Source organism: Felis catus, chromosome A3 (genome assembly GCF_018350175.1).
Source record: "Felis catus isolate Fca126 chromosome A3, F.catus_Fca126_mat1.0, whole genome shotgun sequence".
Lineage (NCBI taxonomy): Eukaryota > Metazoa > Chordata > Mammalia > Carnivora > Felidae > Felis > Felis catus.
Genome location: NC_058370.1, coordinates 135078599 through 135094608, shown reverse-complemented (window position 1 = coordinate 135094608; position 16010 = coordinate 135078599). Strand labels below are relative to the sequence as shown.

At 43.8% G+C, this 16010-nt stretch overlaps 1 long non-coding RNA gene across 1 annotated transcript; it reads right to left on the bottom strand.

The window, feature by feature from the left end:
• Positions 1-5672: 5672 nt before the first annotated feature.
• Positions 5673-15266, bottom strand: LOC109498442. The gene is made up of 3 exons (XR_002155287.3): positions 14406-15266; positions 13904-14068; positions 5673-7244 (listed from the first exon to the last, which is right to left on the bottom strand). It is a non-coding gene; the product is annotated as an uncharacterized LOC109498442 (long non-coding RNA).
• Between the last annotated feature and the right edge of the window lie 744 nt (positions 15267-16010).

Genomic DNA, 16010 nt, shown 5'->3' with positions numbered 1-16010 from the left:
CGGAGGACTGGAGAGGGTGTGTAACTTTCTAAGACCACGGAATCAGTCAATATCTACCTGAGGGTCGAACCTAGGTCTGAGAAACGCTGGTGACTTGGCAGATTCTGATCCTGGCGTGCCTCCCCCTTCTTTAAATGTCCGGGCCGCGGTGCAGACTCACCAGACTGTCGTGCGGGGTGAAACAGTGAAGTTCAGTGTGATTGCTGACATGAGTTTGTCCCTTGTAAAACAACAGGTGGAAGATTCATGGACACTCCTGCAGAGTAATCGTTCCACAGATAAAACACACAGGTGCACGGGGACCAGCTCATATCTGCACTGATTTCCCAGAGGAGCTCTCACTCAATATTTGAGCAGAAAAAGAGGACTTTAAGAGGCCTTCATTTCACATCTGGAGTAGCCAAAAGCACTTCCCATGCACACAAGCCAAAGGCTCATTATTTAGGGCTCTGTCCACTCAAAGCACCTCGGACAGCAGCCAATTCATGGGTCTTTGTACTCGGTATGCAGCTCCCAGGCCAGAGGAAGAGACTTGGGATATGAGGATAGCAAGTGTTAGTGGAGAGAACTAATGCAGTATCTCTCCACTAAATTAAAAATCATTAAAAATGCACGATAGGCACCTGAGTGGCTCAGTTGGTTAAGCAGCTGGCTCTTGATGGTGGCTCGAGTCACGATCTCACGGTTCATGGGATTGAGCCTCGCATCAGGCTCTGTGCTGACAGCCAGGAGCCTGCTTGGGATTCTCTGTCTCCCTCTCTCTCTGCCCCTCACCCACTTGCTCTCTCTATCTCTCAAAATAAATTTTAAAAAATAATAAAAAATAAAATGGACTGTAAAATAAGTTCCCTGACTGTTTAAGGATTGAGAATGAATAAGTTATTGCAACGCCAAGAATCCAAGGTCTCTGATTCCTGTTCAGCTCTGTTCCTCCATCAGAATGCTTTCCTGTTGTTGTTGTTGTTGTTATTTTAAGTTTATTTATTTATTTTGAGAGAAAGACAGAGAAGGGGAGGGACAGAGAGAGAGGGAGAATCCCAAGCAGGCTCTGTGTGGAGTCTGACATGGGGCTCAAACTCATGAACCCTGAGATCATGACCTGAGCTGAAACCAAGAATTGGATGCTTAACTGACTGAGCCATCCAGGTGTCCTTCCTTTTCTGTTGTTTTAATGACATATTTACCATTCCCCAAATTGAATACCAGATTTCTCTCTTTTGTACAAAACACGCCCCGTTTTACAACTGCATCCTGCTTACTTGTTGACCTCCCTATGCCTCCCCCTCAGCCCGCAATGGCCGGGCTCCTGGCTGTTGTAAACCCTGAGCACTGCTGCAGCCTGGTAAGCAGACGCACACACTCTCCAAGTCAACTTGCCTCCAGGGCACTTGGGGAGCTCTGGGATAGAGACTGATGTGCACACAACGGGGGAGGCTCTCAGAGGAGACTGGCAGCATTCCGTTGCCAACCAGCTGCAGAAAGCTTTAAAGGACAGTGTCGCATAAAAAATGAAAAATGTTGATCGAGGACATATTGCCCTTGATTGAATGCTGAAGGGAACCTGCTGGCAGAAAAAAAAAATAGATACGAGAAAGAGAATGGTTAGGAGAGAAGAGGAAGCCAATCCTATTCGCCGTAGAGAACGTTCTATTTGTCAATCCACAGCAAACATCCTTGAGAGTGAGATTTTGTGTTGTGTGCTAGAAATCCAGTCCTAGGAATCTATGGAGATCTTGCCAAATTTTGCTTTAGGATTGTCCCAAGCTAAGAACACCTCACACCTCTTCCAAAAATGCCTGTATAATGGATCCCTATTATATCCCACTCTCGCCTCTTTGTCTGAAGGCCCCAAAAGGGTGGGGCAGGAAGAGGATGTATGTTTACAGCCTTTGGAGCCAGGCTTTGGGGCTTTATATTCCACTGACCCCCAAAGATATAATTTGGTTATATTCTCAGAGCCACTAGCAGCTATTTCATTGTTATCCCTGTGGGGGGTCTGGCTCGCCACCAGCCAACAAGGAAGCTTTCTCTTACTTCCAACTAGCTGTTTGGCCAGTGGCTTAAATGTGGCTGTTCCAAGGATTCCCCTTTCCAAAGTTCACTCACACACCGGTTATCAATGCCTCGGAAGGATATATTTCTGAGGAATGTTCTGGACTTATGGTTGTGGGAGGCTATACTGTGATCCAAGCAAAAGATAATTTTTACCCAAGATGACTCATACCCACCATCCAGCACAACGGCACTCCTCACCAGAATTCCTGGCTCTACACTTGACAACTGCCCTCATTTCCATAGACTCACATAACCTGGTCGGTCACAAGAGGGAAGTAGGGCATGTCCTGCATCCCAAGTCAAAATGATTTTGGTACCAAGTAGGCGCTATTGGGAGGAGACACATATCAGGGATGCTAAGAAACCACTGTTTTAGAGGGAGACGTGGGTATTATTTTCCAGCTTTGAGGATGGGGAGGCAAAACATCTGCTTACGTATATCCTTGCGCCTTACCGAAGGATCTTGAAGATTGGAGGATATATTACTGGGTCAAAGTCTTTTGACCTATCAGTTCTACTTTGAGGCATGTAAGAAATGTTAGCTAATTTTTTAAATGTTTAGATATAGCTAATTACACTCGACACAACATTTTTCATAACAAGAAAAGACATTTAAACAAACAATGCTTAGTAACAAAAACTTAGTTAAATAAATTTTGATCAACTATACAGTGCAACACATATAGATGTAAAAAGTGATGTTTTGGGGCACCTAGGTGGCTCAGTCGGTTAAGCGTTCGACTTCGGCTCAGGTCACGATCTCACGGTTCATGAGTTTGAGCCCTGCGTCGGGCTCTGTGCTGACAGCTCAGAGCCTGGAGCCTGCTTCGGGTTCTGTGTCTCCTTCTATCTCTGTCCCTCCCCCACTTGTGCTCTGTCTCTCGCCGTCTCTCAAAAATAAATAAATGTAAAAAAAATTTTTAAAAAGTGATGTTTTATCCGTATAAAAGATAATTTGTCCATATAAAAGCCATTTAAAAATAGTTGGTGAGAAAAGTAAAACAAACTTCTAAATCAAATGTGAAATATTTCAGGCAGTTAAAAAAAAAACACAAGCATCCTGGAAATATGGCAAACATGTAAAACATATTAACAGCAGGGTTTTTTTTTTTTTGATTAAGACAAGAGGCACTCTTATTTATTTTCTAATTTATTCTCATTTAAATTTTGAAGTATCCTAAAATGAACACGAAATTACTCATGTCATACAAAAGCAATGAAAGATGTCAATAAAGAAAAAAAGAAAACCCTGACATGAATTAAATATAATTTGGTGAAGAGAAACCACAGAGCTACTATCCACCAGGCACTGTGTGGGCACCGAGAAGAAGCCAGTTCTCCCCAAAGACTGATGGCCTGGGGAAAAGAACAGCGTCAGAAGATGCAAAGGATGAGACCCTCACATTCCCCAAGAGGGTCGGTTTTCCAAAGGTGACACTGCGGGGATGTCTCTGAGCCCTTGTGCCATTTTCTGTGTTTTTACTAGTTTCAGAATAGATCAAGGTAGAAACTCACCAACTGTCATCCACATATTGAGAAAGACAACTTGAAGATGGTAGTTTATCTTTCCAAGGATCCGCTAGGGTCCTTCCAGACATGAGCATTTGGATCCTTCTGCCTGGACTATCCTTCCTTCTCCTGATAGTCCATGAGTAATACTGAATGAGCTCCCAGAACATAGCCTGAGATCCAGGTTTCTTAAGTGATGGGTTTCAATACAACCCAAGCCTGATGGACTGAACAAGGGAGGCGGAAGTGACAGCCACATTCTGAGCAGCTACGGTGGGTGACAAATGCCGAACGCATGGCATGACACTGCTACACATATTCGAAGGCAATTTCAAATACTGTCGTTGAGACGAGGTAACAGGGAGAGGTGGAGGCCAAAATGCAGCAAAGTAATACAGCACAAAACAGAAATAGAGAAACAAAGAAATGTACTGATATGGTGGCTGGTCAGTTCCATGTCCCAGATCAGTAGGTATCTATTTAGAAATAAATTCTTCTATTAACATTTAGATACTTAGTTCATATCTCCTGTTTACTAAACGACAAGCCTACGGCATGCCAGTCAGCCTCAGTTTCTGCCTAAACAGATTGAGTGAATTGAGGAATACGAATGGATTTTATAGGCTATAATATGCTACACAGATATGAGTTAACTATGCTTTTGGTATGTGACGAGTGACTGTATTGAATCAAAAAGACCACCTTCACCAGCATAACCCAAACTGGTGTTACCAATCCTTTCTATAGGAGGATGCAGGGATAGAATCAGTGGTGTGTTGGAACGCGTCCCCACTGACTTCCAAAAGTTTATATGAATCTATTCGCAAATCTCAACGTGGCTAATTTGAAATCAGCCACAGTAGGGGTATTTACACCATGGAATTTGGCGAAAGCTACAAATCAGGGCGTCTTTACTCCCTCCCTAGACAGACAGTTATTAAACCTATACTGGCACACAACTGGATAAACCTTGTGTTATTTTTCACAGTGAATGTAATTTTTATTTTTCTCATATTTAGGAAAGATGAGATTTTTCTATTTGTCTCACACTACCCCTTTCAGACATCAGCGTTCCCGTAGATCAGCAAAATAATCAGCATTCACAGGAGAGGGAGAGAGAACAAAATATTCTAAACATGAATCCTGCGTCCACCTTTCTCAGATGAATTTAAATTCCAAGGTCTATATATTTTTTGATTCCATATGGTACCATGAGGTCTCAGTAAATATCATTCAATGGCTCTGATTTAGTAACTTTAACACACACACACACACACACACACACACACACACACACACAAAGTCATCTGCCATCTGGGGGACTCTGTACATGAGTCAGGAGTCCCAGTCAAGGGAATGGTGGTAATAGATTCTAAGCTCCAACCTCACTGAGATGGTTTAGGTCAACAGTTTTTCCCCAGTGGTTGAAAGACTAATACATATTCTTAAAAGTTGCATTAACCTATAGAATGATGGGGAGATCAAGGTTTCTGTCTGCTGACCCCTCTCAAAGATGGGTTCCCCTGTGGAAGAAGTTTATCTATCTCCTAAGAATATGAGGGTGAGGTGGGGGGGGGGGGTGATAGAGATGTTCTGCCCATTCGTCTTGCCCCAAGTACACACTAACCCTCTCATGAACTGGACTCCCATTTCTAGATTTGGTACCTAAACCACCAACATTCTCTCCAACGAAGGTCCTGAGACTAGTAAAGTATGGTTGATGCCCCAAGTCCCAAAGTGTGGTTTTTCATGACAAGAAAGATTTGCATTAGAAAACAGTACGACTAAAACAAAACAGAACATGAAGACATTACAAGAACTTGGGGGTGATTTCTGATCTGCTCACTTTCTGCCAGGGCATCCTAGGGTTGTGTTTTTTTTTTTTTTTTTTTTTTTTTGCTTTTTTTTTTGTCTCCTTGATTTTGAATAGCATAGCATTGAAATGATCATTTTGTTTCCCCACCCCCACTGCTCCCCAATCTAAACGACAAAAGGAGGAATTTAACCTCATATCCTCGCTCTGAAATTAGCTCTATTGTCAAAAGATGACAGCTGTATCCTGATTTCAAGAATTTCATGTCGGAATAAAACAGCATTTTTTGAAGCCATTGTGTTCCTCCAAACAGATCTGTAATGGTCCCTCGGCAAACCATTTTCAGAAGGCTTGGGTAAGTAAGATAAAAAGACACCATTTCTAAAGAGTTGCTTTTATGGGCTAGGTCAGAGTGCTCTTTCCATGTTGTTCATTCCCAGTCGAATTCCCTAATAGTCCGTCTCCTCAGCTAACAGATGCCCGGCCTCATGTCGGAACCAGATCGCGCCACCGCTGAGATGCTATCCAGCTCCTTTCTTATTGAGCCGTTTCCCTAGCAGATGGTGCAATGCTGCAGGCATACTCCTTCCTGTTAATTACCAGCCTTCGCTACAGATGGAAATGTCAGTCAGCCTCACAGGTCCTGGTTGCTGCCATTGCCTCAGTCCATAGCCCTCTACCTAGGCAAGATGCTGCCAACACACACCATGTGTTTTGTGACTGCTGACTAGGCAGGCAACAAAAAACAACTTACTTCATGAATATTCATGGCGGAATGTTTCAAGTTCTGTTCATCTGCGATGCTTCTAGATCTGCTTAAAGGGGGTTGCACCTTCCTAAGAACACTCTGCCCCTTGTTTTCTTACACTGAGGATATGTGAGGTACCAAAGTGAGTTGCCATGGCAACGTACAGAGGACCATTAAACGTCGGCCATTTGGAGCCTTCTGGAGGCACATCAATTTCTGACTAACGTTCTTCCCATACCTTTAAGTGGCACTTAATTATTCTTGTCCTGCCATAGCAGGCCAATAGTCAGCGAGCTGAACTGATTAGCTCATAACCGAAGGTTTGCCTTAAACCACGATTGCCTCGTCGGCACATATGTAACCAAACGGGACTACCTTGATATTCCCTGGTACGGAACATTCTAAATGCGGGCAAGTGGATTCCAGAAGTCCTTCTTCATCCGTTAAATCGAATTATTTTACTCCTCGTGGACAACCTTTCAGGAATCAAAAGTGGGCATCTTTTCAGGTTCATCAGAGAAAATTAAAATTAGGGCTCAGGTTTTGAGAGTACGGGAAGGGAGAGGAGGCCTGACCCCAGCATTTTCTTGAAGGTAATTCTGGGGAGACTCCCTAGGCTGGCGCCGTGTCACAGGTGGAGTCACGCAGGGCGGTGGAGGATGTCACTGCAGCTCTGCACGGCGTCCTCCCAGCAGGCCTTCCTCTCCGTGATTTAACCCAGAGAAACCAATATTCAATGCCCTACACATGGGCAAACGAGCTTCAGGCTGAAGAGAATCATCTTCCTGTGGACACCGTGATCAACACACCGGAGAGCACACAGGCAACGTGATGGCGTGGAAGGCTGGGAGGCAGCTTTCGTGAGTCCTGAAGGATGTATGTCCGTTTTCACAACACGTAAATTTATTTTTCTTAGGTGTCTCTTGTTCTGGAACAAGATATCTCACGGGGAGGAGGGCTGCCAGAGTGTGTAAGGGAGGAGAGCTCCTGAGCTGGAGAAAGAACTGCGTGTGGTAAGGCAATTCGGAAGACGCTAGCTGGAAGCTCTCGGTGATACTTAGGAAGCTTACGTCTTCCTTCCAAGTTCCTTTTTAAGAAGATTTCATTTATATGCTTTTCCTGTTTAGAAGGAAAAGGAAGCATGTGTAGGTATTTTACAGGCAGAATACAAATGAGATTATTCCGAAGGGGCCCCTGGGGAAAAAAAAAAACACCTATGCTACATATATTTTATAAATTCCATATTTCATCATAGGAAAGGATGCATCTCAAGGGTGGGCATGGAGATGATGCCAGGGGTGCAGCCAGAGCTCTCCATCTTCTGGTTCAAAATTCACTACGATTGCATCTTGCAACAAAGAATACATGAGGTGATATGCAGATAAATGTTTAACAAGCTCACCAATCATAATAATAATAATAATAGTGTTCGTATACATACACATGTATATAACTTCCTTATAAATTTGACTCCTATAAAGGATGTGCAGCACATAATTTACATATCATGATAAAAGATACGATACTCTTCATTGTACCCTCTACATAAACAACCGATTCCCATAGAATGCTTTCACTGATTTTTGCCAAACTCGTGTATCTGCAATCTATAGCTGCAATTCAACCATGATGTGAAAATTGCATCGCGTCCCTTTCGGAAAGCTCTTTTCTCGTTAAGTTTATCGTTGTTAAGTCTGACATGTGACCTCGCGCTAGACTATTTCCCACTCACACAAACTGTATTCGGCATGTATGTCAGAACGTTACACATTGTTCAATGACACGAGTGGTTTCTTGGCCTGACTGGATAACAGGATTCAAATCCTGGAAGAATATTTCTTCAAACTCTTCGTGCTCTTCGCAAGATATTGACTATACGCACAACACGCTTTTAACTTGAGTCCACATCATTAACATCGTCTCCACTACCTTCTTAAGCCTTGTCAGTCCACAAAGCCATAATCAAACTTTGATTGACAACGTTTGCCAATTTCAGTAGCATAAATACTCCAGCCATGGCCAAGATCAAGCTACCAAAATGATGTCACTGAACGTAAATCTGGGGACAGATCTACAAGAGAACACTTGAGTTTTAATAATGGCCACATGTAACAGCCAGCTTACAGTCCCCAAAATTTAGCCATAGATTCCTGCAGACTAGTGATGAGTCAGCTCGAACACACTGCTGTGTGGTCCAGTCTCTAGCCTTTCCTCATCTTTCCCTGGAATAGTATCGTATTACAAGTGTGTGTGTTTACAAATACGTAAAATTACATAAATTTGCGAAGTCTTACTTAGGAGGAGCTTAATAAATCACGGGATAAATTGAATTGAATGGATGCGCACTTAATGAAGCTTGTTGAAAAGATAAAATGCAAACACATGGGAAGTTTAATGACATTTGGCTGGGTTTTGCTTTGTGCCAAGGGAGACTGAACGGGAAAATAAAACTTCAGAGAGGGCAAGAACTTTCTGTGTAGTCTGGTCAGGGCCAGGCCAGGGGCTTGGCCTGAGGTTAGAAAACGGTTAAGATTTGGATTGTTGGAGAGGAGGACAGGATAATTCAGAAATTAACCCAAGGAATATTTACTGATTGATTACTAGTCCCCATAAATGTTATATTTTATACTATTAACAATCTTCAGAAGACACAACATTATTTTCAAGAATATTTCATCTTCTAAGCAACCGGAGGGACCCAAAATAAATCTCAAAATTCAATTAAGGTTACTTAAGTTACCAAGTTTACCTAAAACGGCTCCTAAAAATATTGTATTTAAAGGAAAAAAAAAGTCTTCTTTATATATACATATCTCGGAAGTTTCCATAGGAAGTAACATAAACCAAAATTTGCTTGCAGGATTTTATAGATATGTGCAAAGTCTGAGTGGAAGGAAGACGGGCAGGTATGCAATGACAGGTCAAGGTCAGAAAAGCTTTGGCAACTGCTAGGACCCAAGGGAATTTGCTACTTAACCCAAGTCTACCCTGAAAAAAGGGGGTTTGGCACTGGTGCTGGGGGTGACCATGAAAGGGAAAGTCAGCTCTTTCATTTCCGAAAATGCAAAGGAAGAAATTATAGATCCATAAGGGGAAAATGTAGACTTTTCACCATAAAATGAGAAGAGAGACCTCTAATTCCAAATATAGAAATATCTAAACCCCTGCTAAAGAATATGAATGAAAATAGAAATTCATAGAAAAGTAAATATTGAAAAAAATGACCAAAAATGATATTTGATTATTCGATCTTGTTAGCAACACAAGTAAAAAATAAGATGCTGTTTCCTTCTAAAAAAAAAAGTAAGCAAAGACTGTAGAAATTCCTGCATTGTTGCCTCTTCCAATATGAGAGAAATATACACAGCTAAGAATTGCTGCTAATTTGTTCCTAGAAATCAGTTTGACATAGGTATCTAGAACCACGAATGCACACATACTCTGAGCTAGCATTTCCGTGTCCCCAAGAAAAAAATCACAACTGTAATCTAGGAATTGTTATTTGTGGAAGAAAATCTGCCCCTGAATTTCTAAAAGAAAAATAATTAAATATGTTATGATCTATCTACCCATCTGTCTGTCTGTAGTAATAGATTAAAGGTGATTTGAGGACTTTGTTTACAGTTTTCAAATTGTCTGCATGAAGCACATTTTGCTTATATAACCAAAAAAAGAAATCAAAGTTAGTTTAGAAAAGAAATATACCACTTCCTAGGAGAGTAAGGTTTGAATCCAAACAGACCCAGAATTACTTGCTGGTCTGAATCTCTATTATCTGCGCAACGTTAGTTAAACGTATATACTCTTGGGTCTCAGGTTTCATGCCTCTTAAAAGGGATAATAATAGGAAACTTGCAAAGTCATTGTGAGGGTTAGTTACATAGGCAAACCTTACAAGGCGCTTGACGTATGCATGGCCGGTAGTCTGGGCTAGTTTCCTTCCCAAAATTCAACACGCTCGTGAACGATATCCACTAATGAAATCAGAAGATCAAAATAAGATCTCTTCCAGTCTGCTTAATTCTATCGGAAAGCCTCCCCCACATCCTCCCAACCTAGTGAGGGTCAGGCCCAAGGAATGCTAATAAGCCTCTTGAACACAAAGCCATCCTGCGTGAGCTTTTGTTACTCTCCTGAGCATCTGTCAGGAAGGATCATGCTCTTAAGTTTGCCAAAAATTATATCGTTCAGACCGTCTGCTCAAGATGTTTGGGCAAACCTTAAAATAGAAAGATAATATTTCGGACCACCACTCTCCAGAACTGTAACCCCGATGGACGTTGCTTGGGGGTCTGGAGCATGAAAGGACAAGAAGACTGCATCATCCGGAAGCTTGATAACACCTCTGCGTGAAAACGAGCTAGGAACTGAAGATGTGTCTCTGAGACAGAGCAAAATCAGAAGGCAGCAAAAATTTGAAAGAGGAAAAACCAGTGAAATCTGCTTCTGGCCATCAGAGGAGGCTGATGTAATCCGGACTGACTCTGGGGACCGCCATGGTGCCAGCTTTGGAGGCCACATGGCTTCTAATGAGGCCAGAGTCCGCCGCGGCTCAGAAAAACGGGTGAGCGGCCAAGTTTCACCCAAGGACAGAACAGCCTTAACAGCTGGTGAGTGAATTAACTCAGGCGGACCAAAGGGACCCAGGTGGAGGGACATTTGAATCTTTCCCTTATGGGTAAAAAAAAGAAGAAAACAACCTAGGGAACCGAGCCACCATAGCCTCTTATTTTCTGTTTCTTCGGGCAGGCTCCTTTGGGCGCAAGGGGGAAGGAAAGGAGAGAACAGAGCAGCTTGGGGGGCTGAGGAATGCGGATTAGGGACACACTGCAGGGTTGAGAGCCCGTCAGGGGTCTGCGGGTTTTTCAAGGTGGAATTCGACTTTTGTAAAAGGGAAACTTACTAGGCGATGTGCACCCCTAAGAGCAGAGCACTTGGTATCTCCAGCTCTTGTAAAAATGCTGGACCCCTCGTATCTGCCCAGAAAATATTGTTGAGTTGTTGCATGCTGCCCCTCCTTCTGAGATTCACCTGAATAGAGAGCGGGCTGCCGCATAGTATCCGGCCCCTGGAAGCACCCAAGCGGAGGGTGCAGGCTGATCCTGGAGGGTGGCGGGAGGGGTGTTGCCTCCGGTGGAAATCCACAGGGCATGGGGGGGTGGGGTGGGGGGGGGGAAAGCCAGGAAAGCCAGCGCCTTGCAGTTTGAACACTGTCCTGCCACCTGGTGGCTGAATCGCTAAATTGCAAGAGCAGGTCTTGGCTCTGGGGCCGTCTCTAATGAAGCGAATTTGCAAAATCGTTGGGAGGTGAAGCCATTTTGACAAATGTCAAAGGGAGATGTGAGCATTTCAGAAGGATGGGCGGAATAAAAACTAAGCCTATGCGGTGAGAGACAATAGCTTCCCTGATGAGAAAGAGGCCAAATCGCATGTGAGTGGGTAGGCAGGAAACAGAGGAAGCAAACACAGAGCACCCCCGGGTGTGGGCAAGAGACCACGCCACCAAGGAAGAGCGGGTTGGTCCAGGAAGATCTATCTCAACGCCAGGCTGAGGTTAACCGTTCCTACACAGCTAAGGAGAGAGGTCTGGTAGCGTTCTGTTCCCTCTCTTTATGACATTCTAAGACTCATGTTTCAACACCTTCCCAAGATGGCACAAAGTCCTTTGCTTTCTTACCATTATGCCTTTTCCCCCCATTTTATTCCTTCCCACCCCTTTCTGTATGGAACAGGTGTCGGCCTCCTTCTCCTGTATGGCTGGCTGTGCTGTGTGTCTGCAACCACAGAAACAACCCAGGGACACAGAGACAACTGAGGGGGAATGGAAAATGCAGGGAGAGCTGAACGCAGCTCCAGGGGCCAGCCATCAGCACTGCACCCAGGAGGGGCGAAGCTGCAAAGGTTTCTGGGTGTAGGTGACATCCAGGTGCTATCCGAGGACGTGCTGACCAGACAGAGAGAGGTGTTCTTGGGGGAAGTGGTGTGGCAGACGTTTCATATCGAAGGAGCAGTAGGCAAAGAGAGATTCGAGCAGAAAGACAGGTCTGTGGCAATGCTGGAGCGACTTTTCCACACGGAACGGGGGCCAGAGACAAGTTTAGAAGGATTGTGGTGGATCAGACCATGAAAATAAGTTGGTGGCTTTGAGTTTTACCCTGACAATCTGGAGTCCTGATGGGGAATTTGAAGCAGGGGAGGAGAGGCCACCTGACAGAAACAGATGCACATTCTGGAGAGATCACTCACGTTGCAGGAGGAGAGGAACAATTCTGGAAGCTGTCGACGCATGGGCCAAGGAGGCCACTGGGCGTGAAGCTACCGAGGGCCAGTGTGGATGAAGGCAGATGCAAGAGCTGTTTAGAAGGCAAGACAGACTGACCTTGGCGTTCCTACTCGATGTGCGGGCCCACGAGGGGCTGGGTTTGACGTGTAGGTTGGGGCTTCCAGATGGCCACCTTGGCATTCTCCGATTGAAAATGAGGATGTGGGCCACACAGGGGAGTTGGTCACTGTGTCCCTGGGCACCTGGGTATGCAAGGCTGAGGCCAGGAGCTGGAGCTCAGCCTTCCTTGGCTTCGTTTCTCCTCTTGTCCTTTCTGTTCTTTGACTCCTGTAGTGTCTCAACTGTAACCTCTCCGCCTCCCCTCCTTCCTCTCAGATTGTTCTTTAGAGAGACTCAGACTCCAAGAAAGGAAGTTTCCGAGGGAGACACTGAACTGGTGTTTGAAGACCTCAATCACAGGACACCTTCCCTAGACCGCATCGCTCACCCTGGAATCTTCATTGTTGGGCCTGGGAACAGACTGGTTGGCCCACACAGTCTCCTTCGTTTCTTTTTCTTCTTCTTCTGTCAAACCTACGAAATCCTGATGCTGAAGAGAATTTTTTTTTTAAGGTGGCTTTCCTGGAAAAGACAGTTCTTTAAACAAAAACCCAGACTTTACCACAACGATGGACATGTAGGCGGCAGAAACATTAAAGGCATCCGATTTTCCAGCGTGGTCCAGGGAACCGCACGTCAGCTTTGCTACAGATGCGCCAGGTGGCATGTCTCTGCCTGGAACGAATCAACTCCCACACCACTCTTCTGTGGGCCGAGACGACCAGTTCTGGCTAATGAACCCATCCTGTCACCTCCACTTGGGTCCTGGAAACAGGCTGAGCTCTTTCCTGGTTCCCTGTAAATTTCAAAGTGTGCCTTCAGCTGCAAAAGGTCATGTTCTGCCAGTCCTGTTGGCTTTAATTAGTCTCCTGCCCTGGGCTTGGAGAGCGAAGTGGGAAAATCTGAGCTCTCACATCCAGGTCAGGCTGTCCCAAGCTCCCTTTCCCATGGAGCTTTGCTGGACAATTTCTTGTGGGGACAGGGGTTTCATTGGCCTAATGGAAAACTCATAATGGAAACTGGAACTCTACTTGTTTTACTCTTTTCTCCCTCTTGCTTTCTTCCTTCCTTGGATTAATGCCAAAATCTTTGCCCGTTTCCTCTTTACAATGACAGGATGGAGGTAACATGTTCTTTCAATGTTATCCGAGCCATCATGTTCCAATAAGAAGGAAAATTCACCAAGTCTTTTGAAAATGACGGACACAATGTCCACAGTAGAAGCAAAGACACATAGATCCTGCTGGACGTTGTAAACGTTATGGCATTAAGGAAAGAGTTCAGACTCTGTGGTCAGAGGAATTCATATCCAAACTCCATCTCTACCTTTCCCAAGTTATGTATTCTTTTGAGTCCTGATTTTTCTCATTGGCCATTTGGGAATAAAAATACCTACCTGTATTAGTCAGGTTTCTTCAGAGAAACAGAACCAGGAGGGTATCTATAGATATATATATGAGAGAAGCTTTATCATAGGAATTGGCTCATACAATGACGGAGGTCGAGAAGTCCCATGATCTGCCATTTGCAAGCTGGAATGTAATTCGGTGGAGTCCAAGAGCTGAGAATCAGGAGACCAAAGGTGTAAGTCTCATTCTGGGTTAAAAGAAAAGATGGATATCCCAGCTCAAGCAGAAAGAGAGAGAGAGAGAGAGAGAGAGAGAGAGAGAGAGAGAGAGAGAGAGAGAGAATTGATCCTTCCTCTGCTTTTTTGTCCTACTGGACCCCTCAGTGTATTGAATGATGCCCAAACATGGCAAAGGTCATTTTTTATTCAATCTACTGATTCAAATACTAATCTCTTCCAGAGACACCCTCATAGACACACCCAGAAATAATGTTTACCAGCTATCTGGGCATCTCTTCATCCAGTTAACTGACATGTAAAATTAACCTACCTCAGAGAATTTCCATGAGAATTAAATGAGATGACAAGAACTGGAGGAACCTTATCTTTTACGAATCCCCTTCTGTCTCTTGCTTCAGGTTTAAAAAACCTTTTCTTTTTTCCAATGTGCTATATTGTTCTTCCACCATGAAGCCTCCACATACACTATAATATTTGACTAGCATATTCTTTGGTCCCCACCATCCCACAGAAGCCCATATTTGTGAGGTCGTAGATACAGAATCCTCTGAGAAGTCTGAGACTTTGTCCTCCAGTCATCCACACACATGGTGTTCTGGGGTTCACTTTCTACTACAGGATGCAACCGATGGTCTTAGCATGGCTACAAGGCCCATGCTCTGACCCTTCTGATGCCTCCTGGCTTGTCTCTCATCATTCCTTGTTCTTCTCAAATGAGCACCTTCTCTGAGGACAACTTAGGTCACACTGTCCCAGAATTCCAACTCTTGCCATGTGATTGCGGTTAACTGTTTCCTTCAATGGAGACTTTTCCGCTCCCCCAGCTCTGGTTTCCCATGGCCTCTGCGTCTCCTCCTGTCACGGCACTTTCACTCTGCTGGGTACAAATCACATGTTCTCACATCTATCAAGACAGATGCTTTATCTCGTCCATCTCCATGAACTCATTTTCTATTGCAGTGTTTAATACTCAACAGTATTAACGTCAAGATGAATAAACATGGAGTATTCCCTGCCAGGCTGATGCATGGTTTTACAATCTCCCTTCTTCATCTTCCTCTATGGCTGATTACTGCCCTGACATCTCATCTTCTCAGTCTCAACTGGTACATCAAAGGCTGACTTACCTTTTTTCAAAAAAAAAAATCAATATATATGTATATGTATATATACATGTGTATATATACATATGTGTATGTATATGTACATGTATATATGTATATATCATGACCTGAACCAAAACCAAGAGTTAGACACTTAACCGACTGAGCCACCCAGGCACCTGATGTACTTTCATCAGATACAGCACTCCTTATTTTGAATGGGAATATCTTCAAACCAAAGAAAGTTGTCTTTTGTTTGTTTGTTTTTTTTAATAAGAGCAAATGCATGATTTAACTAGATTAGGAGGAAGGAAGAATTTTGGATTGTCTACTTTTGATGGGTTTGCTAGGAAAGTATTTCTTTAATTGAGTTGTTGGAATCACTTGTGAAAGTCACAATCTTAGGTTCTTTTCCAGACCTGCACAATCAGGGTCTCTGGAAGTGGGATAATCTGCACTTTTAGTAATCTCTCCTCAAAATCCATACCTATCTAGTCACTATGCAGGGAGCAGAGGTGCCCAGCTGGACAGAAGCATTGAAAATGCAAATTGCCTGGTCCTTCTGGGCTTGTCTAGGAATCAACAGATAGTCTTTTGCTAGCAGGAGATGCAATTAATCCAAAGTTTAATGTGTGCTGATGATATTTCAAGGGGGCATAGTGGAAAGAGCACAGATTTAGGATTTGGAAATATTTACCTTTGAGTCCTAGCTCTGGCACTGACTTTGGGCAAAACACTTCATCTCTATGGGCCTCCATATTGGTTTGTTTGTTTCTTTGTGTGTGTGTGTGTGTGTGTGTGTGTGTGTGTGT